Genomic DNA, 12,868 nt, shown 5'->3' with positions numbered 1-12,868 from the left:
TCTGGAACTAACACATGAATTTCGTTCCCAATAAGTTTGCCTTAACTCTCAACAGTCAAATCCAAAAATCTGAAATATCCAAACCGAATAATCCGAAACCGAACTTAAAATATCCAATCCAATCCGAACTTATTTGGATTGGATTTGGATTGTAATTTCTTCAATCCGAAAACCGAATATCCAAACCAAAAATTTCATATCCAATCCGATGGCTCGAATGCCCACCCCTAGTAAAAATGGTTACTTACTTAATTAAATAGATTATCTGCATTAAACAGGGTAAAATATTAGCTAATTAATTTCTGATAACTCAAACAATTAAATAAATGATTATTTTAGGCTATTTTCTTGTTTAAATTTAGCAAATATACATAATTGTTGCAAATTAATTTCCAAATGATTTGTAATATTATAGAAAATTATTTTAACAAATAATGGTAAAATATTACCCAAATGATTTTATAAAATTATTTTGACTTCTAAAAATACGTATTTCACTCTGTTTAATATTCAAGGACTCTAGGTAATTAAAATAAATTACAAGAGATCAAAAATTAGGTGTCAGCAGGGATTATGGTGGATCTGAAGATGATTGATGCAGTTAGGGATTGGGCTAGGCCCACTTTCGTGACTGAGATTCTTAGTATTGTGGGTTTGGCTTGCTATTACCGTCGGTACGTGAAGGGATTTGCTTCCATTGCTTCGAAACTGACACGTTTGACGCAGAAAGAAGTACCATTTCAGTAGTCCGATAAGTGGGAGGACAGCTTTCAAAAGCTCAAAACTTTATTCACTAAAGCTCCTATTTTATCTTTGAACGTGGTGGGTAAGGACTTTGTGGTTTATTATGGTGTTTCTCGTTTTGCTTTGGGCGTTTTTTTTATGCAGGAAAAGAAAGTGATTGCTTATGCTTCCAGACAGATCGAAGTGAATGAAAGCAATTATCTTACTCATGATTTGGAGTTGACAGTTGTGGTTTTTGCTTTGAAGATATAGAGGCACTATCTATATGGTGTCCGTTGTGAGGTGTTTACTAATCATTATAGTTTACAGCATATTTTAGCTCAGAGAGATCTTAACTCTAGGCAGCGAAGATGGATGGAGTTGCTGAAAGACTATGACATCACTATTTTGTATTATCCTGGCAAGGTGAATAGTGTAAAGCAGAGATGCTTTGAGCGACATCGGCCCGGTATAGGCGGTTGGCTTTGTTTGATCATTTCGGAGCGTTTGTTGGCTGGGGAGGTTCAGACTCTAGCTAACAGTTTTATGAGACTTGATGTGTCTAATTCGGCCAGAGTGTTGGCTTGTGTTGAGGCTAGTTCATCATTTTGAGAGCAGATAAATTAAGGCAAAACAATTAGAAGATGCTAGTTTGTGCAAGATTCGCGATAAGATTTTGAGTGGTGAGGCCAAGGAGGCCATGATTGATAGCAAGGGCGTTTTGCAGATTAAGGGCCGTGTATGTGTCTCTTGTGTTAATGATCTGATTCAGACGATTCTAGAGGAGTCCCACAAATCTAAATATTCTATTACTAAGATGTATCGTGACTTGAGACAACACTATTGGTGGGCTAGGATAAAACGTGATATTGTTGAGTTTGTTTCACAGTGTTTAAATTGTCAGCAGGTCAGTACGAGTACCAGAGATCCAGAGGTACTATTCAGAGGATGCTTATTCCTGAATGGAAGTGGGAGAGAATAGCTATGGATTTTGTTGTTAGTCTTTTGAAGACCTTGGGTAAGTTTGATTCTATCCAGGTTTGTTGATAGGTTGACTAAGTCTACTCACCTCATACTAGTCCAGATGACTTATAATGCCGAAAAGTTAGCCAAAACTTATATTCTTGAGGTTGTTCGTTTGCATGAGGTTCCTATTTCTATCATTTATGATAGAGGTATCCAGTTTACGTCCCATTTTTGGAGGACTTTGCAGGCTGAGTTAGGCACTGGATTAGATCTTAGCACAACCTTTCTCCCTCAGATAGATGGTCAGTCTGAGCGGATGATTCAGGTTCTTGAGGATATGCTCCGGACTTGTGTGATTGACTTCGGTGGTCATTGGGACCAGTTTTTGTCCTTGGTAGAGTTCGCTTATAATAATATCTATTACTTAAGCTTTGATATGGCTCCATTCGAGGCTCTTTATGGGAGAAGGTGTAGATCTCCTATTTGGTGGTTTGATGCATTCGAGGTCAAGCCTTGGGTTACTAATCTTTTACGAGAGTCCCTAGATAAAGTTAAGGTAATTTAGGCTAAGCTGTTCGCGGCTCAGAGTAGACAGAAGGAGTATGCGGGTCGAAAGGTCCGAGATCATGAGTTTATGGTTGGGGATCAAGTTTTGTTGAAAGTCTCACCCATGAAAGGTGTGATGATATTTGGGAAGAAAGGTAAGCTTAGTCCTAGATTCATTGGTTTGTTTAAGATTCTTATTCGAGTGGGGGAGGTAGCCTATGAGTTGGCTTTGCCTCCAGGCTTGTCGGGTGTTCATCTGGTATTTCATTTTTCTATATTGAAGAAATAATATGGTGATGGTTCGTTTATCATTCGTCAGGATTTTATCTTGTTGGATGAGAATCTGTCTTATGAGGAAGTGCCTATTGCTATTTTAGATAGAGAGGTTCGAAAGGCGAGATCGAAAGAGATAGCGTCCGTGAAAGTTCACTGGAAGAATCTTCCCATTGAGGAAGCCACTTGGGAGATTGAACCCGATATGCGTAATAAGTATCCCCAGCTGTTCGCTGAGTCAAGTACCTTTCCCCTTATTTCCTTCCCTTTGTCCGTTAGAGGACGAACGATTATTTAATTGGTATCTGATGTAATGAGCCGCCAGGTCGTTATGGGGACTTTGAAGATGAACTTAATTTGGACTCAAAAGAGTTACAAATCGAAAAACTAAAACTTGTTTTCATTTGATTTGTTGGTTTGAAACTTATGATATCTCTGTGGGAGGGTAAGTTGGTAAATTTGACCAACATTGGGGATTCCGAAGCCATCGGTGAGTGTTTTATATTGATTTACATGTGTTAGTTTGTGTTTGTAGGGTCTCAGATTGATTTTGAGATGTTGGGTGAAAATCTGGTGAAAACACCAGGGCATTCTGGTCGAAAGGCAACGCGAGCGGTTGAAGAAGCCGTTGCGATGGGCCCGCTATGCATGAAGGGGCTCGGCTAGGAATTTGGGAAAAGTCTGCCGTAGCGGAAGCTATTCGGCTACAGCGAGACCGCTGCAGTGAAACATGGGTCGCTGCAGCGGTCGACGAAATGTCAGAAACCTTGTTTTATATACTTTATTTCGAATCTACTCCTCACATAACACCAAAAATAGTTCCCAAGAACCATTGAGGCAGGCAAATTTTCTAAGGCTAGGTAAATTTTTTAAGGCTAGGTCACCATCCTTCATCAAGGTAAGTCTCAACCATTAACTTCGTTCATTCCCTGATTATCTTAGATTATTTCATCAATTGAAAGGTCTTTAATGAGAATTGAGAGGGTAGAACCCTAGAACTTATGAAACCCTTGTATAATGAATGGGTTACTGATACTATTGTTACTTTGTCATCTAGGAGTATAGATTATTACCTCCTAGGATAAGAATTCAATTATTAATGGTGGAATTCTTATTGAGATTTAGAGTTCAAGTAAAAATGAAAACTTTAGCCTCAAAACTGTCTGAAAGGGGTTAAATTGATTAGATAAACCACGAACTAAATTAAAGTGATTGTTGAGACTAATATTAGGATGAATTTACTCCTAAAGATAGTTTACCCATCCAAAAAGGGTAGAAATGGTGGGATTTCTTCCCCGAGTTATTGTTATTGAGTAGATGATCCATACTCACTTACCATAATGATTTCTAAACATTGAAAGTTAAGCTTTGCGGAAGGGGAAAGCTATTGTGGAGTGATTGCATTGTTTCAGTTCGGCTTCGAGGTAGGTTATGGTTTACTTGAGTTATACTTTGATTAGTTGAATATATTATGTAATAGAATTGATGGGAGACAATATGTATAGGTCTCCGGATATGAAGTTTGGGTTGAAAATTTCTAGGTTGGTACTGATTGATTGATTATTTGGGCTTAGTGGCGGAGCCACATAGAGCCGAGGGTGTTCATCCGAATCCTCTCGGCGAAAAAAACACTGTTTTTACAAGGTTAAAATTATTTTTTATGTATATATAGTAGATGTTGAGCCCCATTAGGCTTCTTCGTATGTTTATTTTTTTATATTTTGAACCCCTTCGGCGGAAGTCCTAGCTCCGCCACTGTTTGGGCACGTCGACATTATTTTATGTACTAAACCTGAGGTGAAATTGTTGTGAAATGAGAAGGAAGGAGTTCATATATACTCTTCTTGTGACTGAGATAATTGTATGTTCATGTTGTTGATGAGTTGATTTATTTGAGTCTTGATATGACCATAATGCCTTGTGTTTGACATTGATATTGTTCATAGTCCATACATACTGATGAACTGAATTACATTGAGGCATACCTTGTGATGAGAAAATGATTATTATACATATATGTGAAAGGTACATTTGACAGGGGGTGACGATGTGGCCTAAGTTAATGTCTCGTAATCCAAGGTTAGATTCCAGAGTGAGTGGTACATGAACACCATGGGTCTCCTGCAGGTCATGACTATTAAGTAAAAATAGTCTTTAGCATATATGTACAAGTTTCTATGGTTATACTGTTGAGACATTATCATCTTGCATTGCATTGCATTGGACTTGTATTATTTTGGGGGTGTTATGATTGCCGAAATATGTTTCTTGAATTCATCTTATTCTTGGAATTAATTTATGGCTGGACTTAACATATTCCTGTGTTGGCCGAATTCTGTGATGACATTGTTTTTTTATGTGTTGTTGTGCCTACCTGCTTATTTCGTTGATTTTACGAACGTATGCATGATGCTAATCATAGTCGGCCTATGATATCTACCGGTACATAGTGTTTGTACTGATACTACCTTGTTGCACCCTTTTTGAGTGCAGATTGTGTTCCAGAGACTTCATCCAGACCTCATCTTTAGCTTGAGGCTAGTCCCTGTTCAAACCAGAAGGTTAGCTTCTATCCATGCCATGCCGCCTGAAGATATTTCTTATTGGATGTCCACTTTCACTCCAGACATTTATGATTATCTTAGACAATTGTTTCATTCTTTAGATATTGTTGGTTAGAGTCCTTGTACGATGACTTTCGGATTTTGGGATGTAATAATTAGACTTCCGCACTTATATTTTATTATTTATGACATGATTAGACACCTTATTATTTATTTATTGATTATTGATTTATAATTTATTTAAGAAATTGGAAATTGGCTAATAATGGGTTAAGGGATTGGTTCGCCCACTAGGGGGATTTGTGTGAGTGCCACTCACGGCTAATTAGGTCGTGGCAAAATCCCAAATCATGCCTTTTTGGATGATTTGGAATTTCATGTCATGAGATGAAATCGCATGTCTAACCGCTGTTTTCATCTCATGACATGGAATCGCATGTCCAAACGCCTACTTAGAGTATTGAATGCAGCTTCAAAATTTACGACACTTCACGAGTTGAGTAAATGACCCATTCACTGACCCAAATTGACCCGTTTAGGAGATGGGTCAGTTTGGGTTCAACTTGTTGGGTCAACTCAATAAACGGGTCATGACCTTATCCATAGAAACATCGAACGGGTTGGGCTGTTTTTAGTTTGATTTTGCCACCCCTATTTTTGATATAGGGAAACTTACATAAAAGCTACTTTTTATAAGCTCCTAACAATATATAGTTACAAATTTGCAATTCACAAACCGTAGCTACCTTTTATGTGGTTTCGGCTATATTTTCGTGTTTTTAAATACAACGAAATACATGTATCATAAAAATAAAGTGAAGTAAATCCCTTAAATACACGAAGGAGTTTCGGCTGCATTTTCGTATTTTTAAATACAACGAAATACATGTATCATAAAAATAGAGTGGAGTAAATTCTTTAAATACACCAAAGAGTTGTGTATTTCATTGTATCTAGATACTGATAATCCTTTTGTTTTGGCTGTATTTAAATGTATTCGAGTTCAGATCGGTAAAGTCGCCGCTTGTCATCGTATTAGTTGAATGTATTCAACTGTATTTTAATGTATTACACTCAAAAAATGACAAAAATGAAGAATATAGTCAAATCTGGTCATATCTCCGGCGAAAATATAAAATAAATTGTATTTAAAAAGGAAGAATACAATAACACTGGTCGAATCTCCAACGAAATACAAAATATTATTGTGTTTACACTCAAAAAATGAAAAATACATTCAAATCCTATTAAAGGACCAGATCTGGCCATAGTGGCCAGGATTCTCGCTGTTATTTCCAGCATGAATAGGACCAGATCTTAGAAAGAGAGAAGAGCGACGCTGCTCGCCGGTAGCGTGGCGGTTGCTGTTGCTTCGTTTTCCGGCAGAGAGTTGATATTTTCAGTCAACGGCGAATATATTTTCAAAAAGCACTATATTTTGTAGGCTTCTAACCAATTGGAGGCGTGGATCTGGTGGGTTAGTGTAGAAAGGTCAGAGGTTGGTGCGTTGCGGTGGTTTTTGGGCTGGGCAGTGAAGGGATGGCGTGAGAAGATGGGGGTTTGGCAAAGCAGTAGTGAGCGTCGAGGTTGGTGGAGCGAAGGTTGGCTCAATGGTTTGTGGTGGCGAGGGACGATGGCGGAAGAGATTGGTGGTGGAGACCAGCGTCGTTGCCCTGTTTTCTGTCTCTATTTTTCTTTGTTTCTGTAGAGGAGGGTCGGAGAGAGGGAGGTGAGAGGCAAGGAGAGAGAGGGAATGGAGGGAGAAAATAAGCCATACAACCTAATGTGATATAGCTATGATAGGTAAATTAAAAATTCACTATAGCTATGAAAAGTAATTAAATTAAATAGTAGTTACTAATCATAAATACCTCTTAGAGTTAGTCAAGTCAAGTAAATATTCCTTGACTATATATCTTTAAAATTTTGTAAGTTGGCAAATTTAGCCGTAGAGCCTATTTGGATTGGCTTATTTCAGGTGTTTTAAAGTCAAAATAACTTTTAAACACTTGTGTAGTGTTTGAATTAAAAATACTTTTTAAAATCAAAACAACAAAAATAAGTTAAAAATCACAAGTTACAATTCCTAACTTAGAGCCCTTTTGGATTGGCTTATAAGTTGCTTATAAAGCTATTTTTCGATTTTTTTGAGTGTTTAATTTGTACTTAAAGTTATTTTGTGCTTAAAATAAGGCTTAAAAAATAATTGGGCATTTGATTTAGCTTCTAAAAGCGATATGAACTTATAAGCCAAAAAAATTAAGTTGGGCTACCCAACTTATTTTTATAAGCAAGCCCATTCCAAACAGGCTCTTAATATATTAAGGAAAAAACGTAAGCCCATGCAAACCAAATGGGCTCTTAGTTTGGGTGATTAGACAAAACACAATTCGGCCTAATCGACCTTTAAAAGGAAAAAGTGTGAGGGTAAACAAGTTTAGTCTAAGCCCTAACGACGAGGGTTACGAGGAGTTTTTTTATTATGAGTTGAAACATGGCAAAGGCGGTCGTGATGAGATGTTGCCTGATAAAGGCGCTACCGAGGCCCAACGCCCTGATTTTGACTTCATTTGGCTGTTAGGAATTGTTACTGCTACCTTTTTCAGGGATAAAATAATCATGCAACTCTTGTGTGGGTTCCTTTACATTCTGTTTGGATGGTGGGAATGTTTGGATAGACTGTGTATCGTTTGTTGTGGTTTAAAAACATTTTTATTGTAACCACGCAAAAACCGTGGTTACAAATATTGAGCTTTTTCATGTTTATATAACAACGGGTTTACAATATCATAATACAAAAAATATGGTTTTAAGAACAATGAAAATAAACATGATATCAATGAAAACAATAAAATAATGAACCACGGGAAATAACCATCCACACAGGGGTTAAAACTAAAAGTATTTTAGCTTCCTGTGTCCAATTCCATTATGATCTCTCTTCTTTTTTCCAGTTTGGTGGATAGGTTTAAATCACTGTTGGCTTGTTTGACAGGGTTTTGATTGTCATGATTGGCCCTGTGGCTCGTTGGCTTCTAATTTACAACCAATGCTTCCCACTCCCAGCGAGTATGAGATAATGATGGAACTTGCGAAGCTTGCTATCCAGAGACATAATGTGGAAAGTGTATGTATTTGCCCGTATGCACCCTTGCCTGTTATTATTAAGTCTCCCTCACCCCGGCTATCCATAATTTATTTTCAAGTGATATTTAGTGACTGATCTCCTTGCAGCGTTTCAAGTACAAGGTTTTCAAGATTGAGAAAGTGAACTATCAGATGTCGCTGTATTTTCTATATTACATGACTGTTAAAGTTCTAAATGTCACTCTTGGTACTGTTATTGAAACTTTTCGAATCCTTGCTGCTAAAAGAATCAAGAGTGGTGAAAAACTAATCGCGGATTGCCGGCCAAAAGAAGGGGTGAACACCTAATAAGGCTTACAAAGTGCCTCCCTTTTTGTTTTATGTGTGTGTGTGGGGTGAAATTTAGGCCAAAATGAATCTTTTATTTGTTTTCCTTGTGTTTCAGGGGTAATTGGTCTTTTAGTTGCACAATTGTTGTGGGTATTGGTACTATGAGATGATTGCTTAAAATCTGGAGAGCTTAATAAAGTAATTAAAACAAAATAAGCAACAATAAACAGTGGACTACTAGAAATCATCTTATGCATTTTCAAGTTCAATTTGCATATTTTTAATGCCTGAATCATGATAAATAATAGGGGAGTCAATTGAATTTGATTCCCAAAAGAACTAGCAAGATCTTCACAATTGAGGCATCTTTCTACACAAGCACTTATAAATACTACGCAACTATATATCTTTCTGCTGAAATAGTTTTGCTCCCTATTTCTAGTAGCTAATCAATTTTTGTGATGCAGGTTACACATGAAATTGTTCATGAGGACTAAAGTATGCTGTTAGATGATGTGAGTTTGCTTCTCTCTCTCTCTCTCCCCCTCTATCTCTCTTGCGTGCGCACAGCCACACACGCGCAAACAAATGTGTACAAATTAAAGCAGAACAAGACATAATTCAGTTATTATCTCTCTGGAAAATAGTTTTCAAAAAAAAAATTATATTTCTCGGGAAAAACTTTAATAGAAAAAAACTACTCCATCTTTCAATCCAGGACAACATGAGTTCACGTGTTTGACTTGAAGCCAGGTGTTAATAAGATTTTTGCCTTGTTGGGGAGATCGTTTTTCTTTTTCGATCTTTTTGATCTTTCTATTCTGTTCAAAAGCTTTGTGGAGATCTGGATGTTTAATCCGACCTCAGTGTACCGAATGTTTGTGTATCTATAAAGGGAGACGCCACCATACGGCGCGATTGCATTTAAAAAAGATTAATAAAAAAAGATGTGTTACTGAATTTGTTTCATGTTTCCTGTATTTAATCTTTTGATGTCAAAGGGGTTGCATAATTACACCAATTACTTACCGATCAAAAAATTAAAAGAAAAAATAAAAAAATTAGAGCAATTACTTATGTGAAGTTTGGGATCCAATAATTATAAGAATACCTTTTTGCTTAGAAATTCAAAGTTTGCTTGTTGAATGTATTGTTTGTGCTATCACGTATGCTTGACTTCCGCATAAAAAATGAAATGGGTTGTCAGCTTGTCCACTGTAGAATACTGAATGAAAGCTTAATCCATTTGAGGATTTAGTGAGAAACATCATTGTTGTCCAGGTGTTTTGACAGAAAGCTTTTGACTTTGGCTAGCAATTGTAACATGATAATGTAGAGATAGGTGTGAGATTTAGAAAATCTATAGTTTTAGAAAATCCCTACATTGTTATTGAAAATATTTGTTGAATAGTGGAACCAAACAGCTCCAAATGGAGAATAATGGATATTGAGTCATAAAACTGAGCCGGTGACCCCAATATTAATTCCTGGATTTGAGCTGCAATAATAGTAATGGTAGTTGATTTATATCCATCCGTTGGTGGACAGACTTACCCAATACCTCCTGTGCTGGTGTGAGATAGCATGTACCTTGTGGAATTAGTCTTGGTGCGCGCAAGCTGGCTTCTCTGACCCCACGGTTATAAAAATAATTAACAATAGTAGTTGCTAGTATTAGTTAATGTACTACTAAATTTCTATTTCCCATTTTTGTTGTTAAAATGGATTTAGCAGTTGATCTGAAAAAAAAATTCATTATTTCTGTTTTTTTTTTTTTCGTGGATAGGTGGGCGATCATTTACTTGAAGTTATGCGTACTGAAGGAGAATAAGATGGCTCTTGAAGTTAGCAGTAATATTTTTTTTTTGGATTACCGAATGACCGTTATTTCCTTTTGTGACATCCTTTGATATGCTTTCTCCTGAGTCGAGGATCTATCTAGAATAACCTCTTTACCTCCAGAGATAGGGATAAGAATTGTGTACATTCTACACTCCCTTGACCCCACTTGTGCGATTATTGAGTGAAGGGAAATGTGTGGGATGCATTACATGAAGTCTAAAAGTTTATGTGCTTCTCGTTGATGGAAGACAAATCTGATTTCATCTTTCGTATAATATTTACTAAATTTCTAGTTTAACATCATTTGTATCTTCTTTGAGCTTGGACTACGTGAAGCATCTTGGAAGAACTGTTAGTGGGTGATATAATTTGTTGTCTTATTATGTGTTAATCTAAAAACAAAATCTTTCCTTAATCTAAAAACCAAATCTTTCCTTCTTGTGTTAGTCTTGCTCTCAAACAGAACTATGTTTCTGCTAAACAAAGATTGGTAGTTTAGCACTTGGTATCACACTGGTTCTATGATTAATTAACTTTATCGTATGCACGTGCGAGTAATGCTCAATAATAACATCGGATATTTTCGCGCAATAAGGGAAAAAAAAAAGGGTACTTCCTCCATCCATTTTTACTTATATGTATATTAAAATTAGATGTCTACTTTGAAAACAAAGTGATAAGTTATCATTTCATATTTATTTTACCCTTATTATTAATTATTGAGTTGGAAATTTTAAGAAATTGTTGGTGGCTGTACAATTTTAAGGTATGTTTGATTGATTTCAATCATTAGATGACTTAGTAATAATTAGCGGTGATATAATAAAACTATCATTCTGTTTTTATGGCTCCGTAAGGGGTGGAGTGGTACTTCAATGTTGGGTTATGGACCGATTTTTTGTTAGAGGTTTCTAATTTATTCTTATGTGATTACGTTGAAGTATGTATTTGGGTGTGGGTGCAAGGTGAATAATTATAAAGTGAACTTTTCATTCATTAAATAGAGAACATCACCAATATTTCGAGATCGGCTGTCAAATTTATTCCAATTTCAAAATTTCAAATCAAATCGTATTGATCCAGACCCCTTCTTGAGAACGCTCAACATAAATCTTACTAACGGTTAAAGTTTCGTCAGTAAAAATGCTGGGAGAAAAAGTAGCACGTTGTTTTAAGATTAACCAATGGAATTTAACAGAAATCGATTAATTCAAATTCCATTCGAATTGAACCTTTCTAATAACATGAATAAAAGCTCTAATTCAAAACATAGAAAGCTCTTAATAAACACTGAAAATTCGATTAACTGATCCCCAAGTACTATAAAGCAAACAAATTAATGAATAAAGGAATTACGCACTAAAGAAAAGAAACTAAGTACTAAACAAACTGAATAACGCATCGTAAAATAAAATCAAAAAGGCAAAGAGTGATGATCGCATGAGGATCAATTATAGGAGTATAATTTATGTCAACTTTTATTCCAATTCTAAAAGCTCGGATCAACTCGGTATTGATTCGAGCTCTCTTATTGAGAATGCTCAACAAAAATATTACCAACCGCTTAAGCCTCATCAGGAGATAACTTTTTTATCAGCTACCACTTAAAGATGATACTATCTACAAAATATGATGGAAAAAGCACCGTGTAATTTTAGCTATCATCAATTGATTACCGACCAAAATTTTACCAACGGAATTTATCAGAGACCAAGATTTCAAATTCAATGCTATTCTAAACCTTTCTAATAACGCAAATAAAAAATTCCAATTACTTCAACGCACCGCCTAAAATTCGATTAATAACCTTTACATGAAATACTAAAAAATAAACAAATTTAATAAATCAATCTTTACATAAAGCTAAAGTAATTGATCATACCCTCTCAATCCTACGAGTAATTAAGAACAAAAATTAACTACGTACTAAACAAAGTAAAAGTTGTATCGTAAATTAAAAACATAAAGGGTATGGCAATTGCTAGAAAAATGGCTAGAAAAATAATGCTAGTAATAATAAGGCAAATTTTCTCACTGCGATAACGCCGTTTACGACCATAACGTCCGTCATAGCCCTTGGGAATAAAACTAGCCATTGAAAGACTCCGTTTGTTGAGATTAGAACAAGCTGCAGATAACATCCTTGAATGTGATGGCGCCATTAATTAATTGTTTTAAAAAGTACACAAAAAAAAAATTTGACTAGATTTTTTTTTTTTTTTTTTTAACTTGTGTTAATTTGATTCTTGTGTATATGTTCATGTGTGTATTAGATACGTTTATTTATAGGTAACAAACAGGAGGAAAATTAAACCTTTGTCCGAAATTACTAGGGAATTACTAGGTTTTTGTTATTCTTTAGCTGATTCCTACTTGAAATAGGTTTTGTAATTTCTTTTCTCGCAAGAGAGTTGTTGACTAATGAGGAATCAAATTAGTATTTTCTTATTTCCTTGTGAAAAAGGAAATGGATTCCTCATAGGGCAAGGAGTGCATATAAATGTAAATTAGAGATACTTTGTGTCATATGTGGCAAC

Source organism: Lycium ferocissimum, chromosome 12 (assembly GCF_029784015.1).
Source record: "Lycium ferocissimum isolate CSIRO_LF1 chromosome 12, AGI_CSIRO_Lferr_CH_V1, whole genome shotgun sequence".
In the NCBI taxonomy this organism is placed as follows: domain Eukaryota; kingdom Viridiplantae; phylum Streptophyta; class Magnoliopsida; order Solanales; family Solanaceae; genus Lycium; species Lycium ferocissimum.
Note: the sequence above shows the minus strand (reverse complement) of the source record.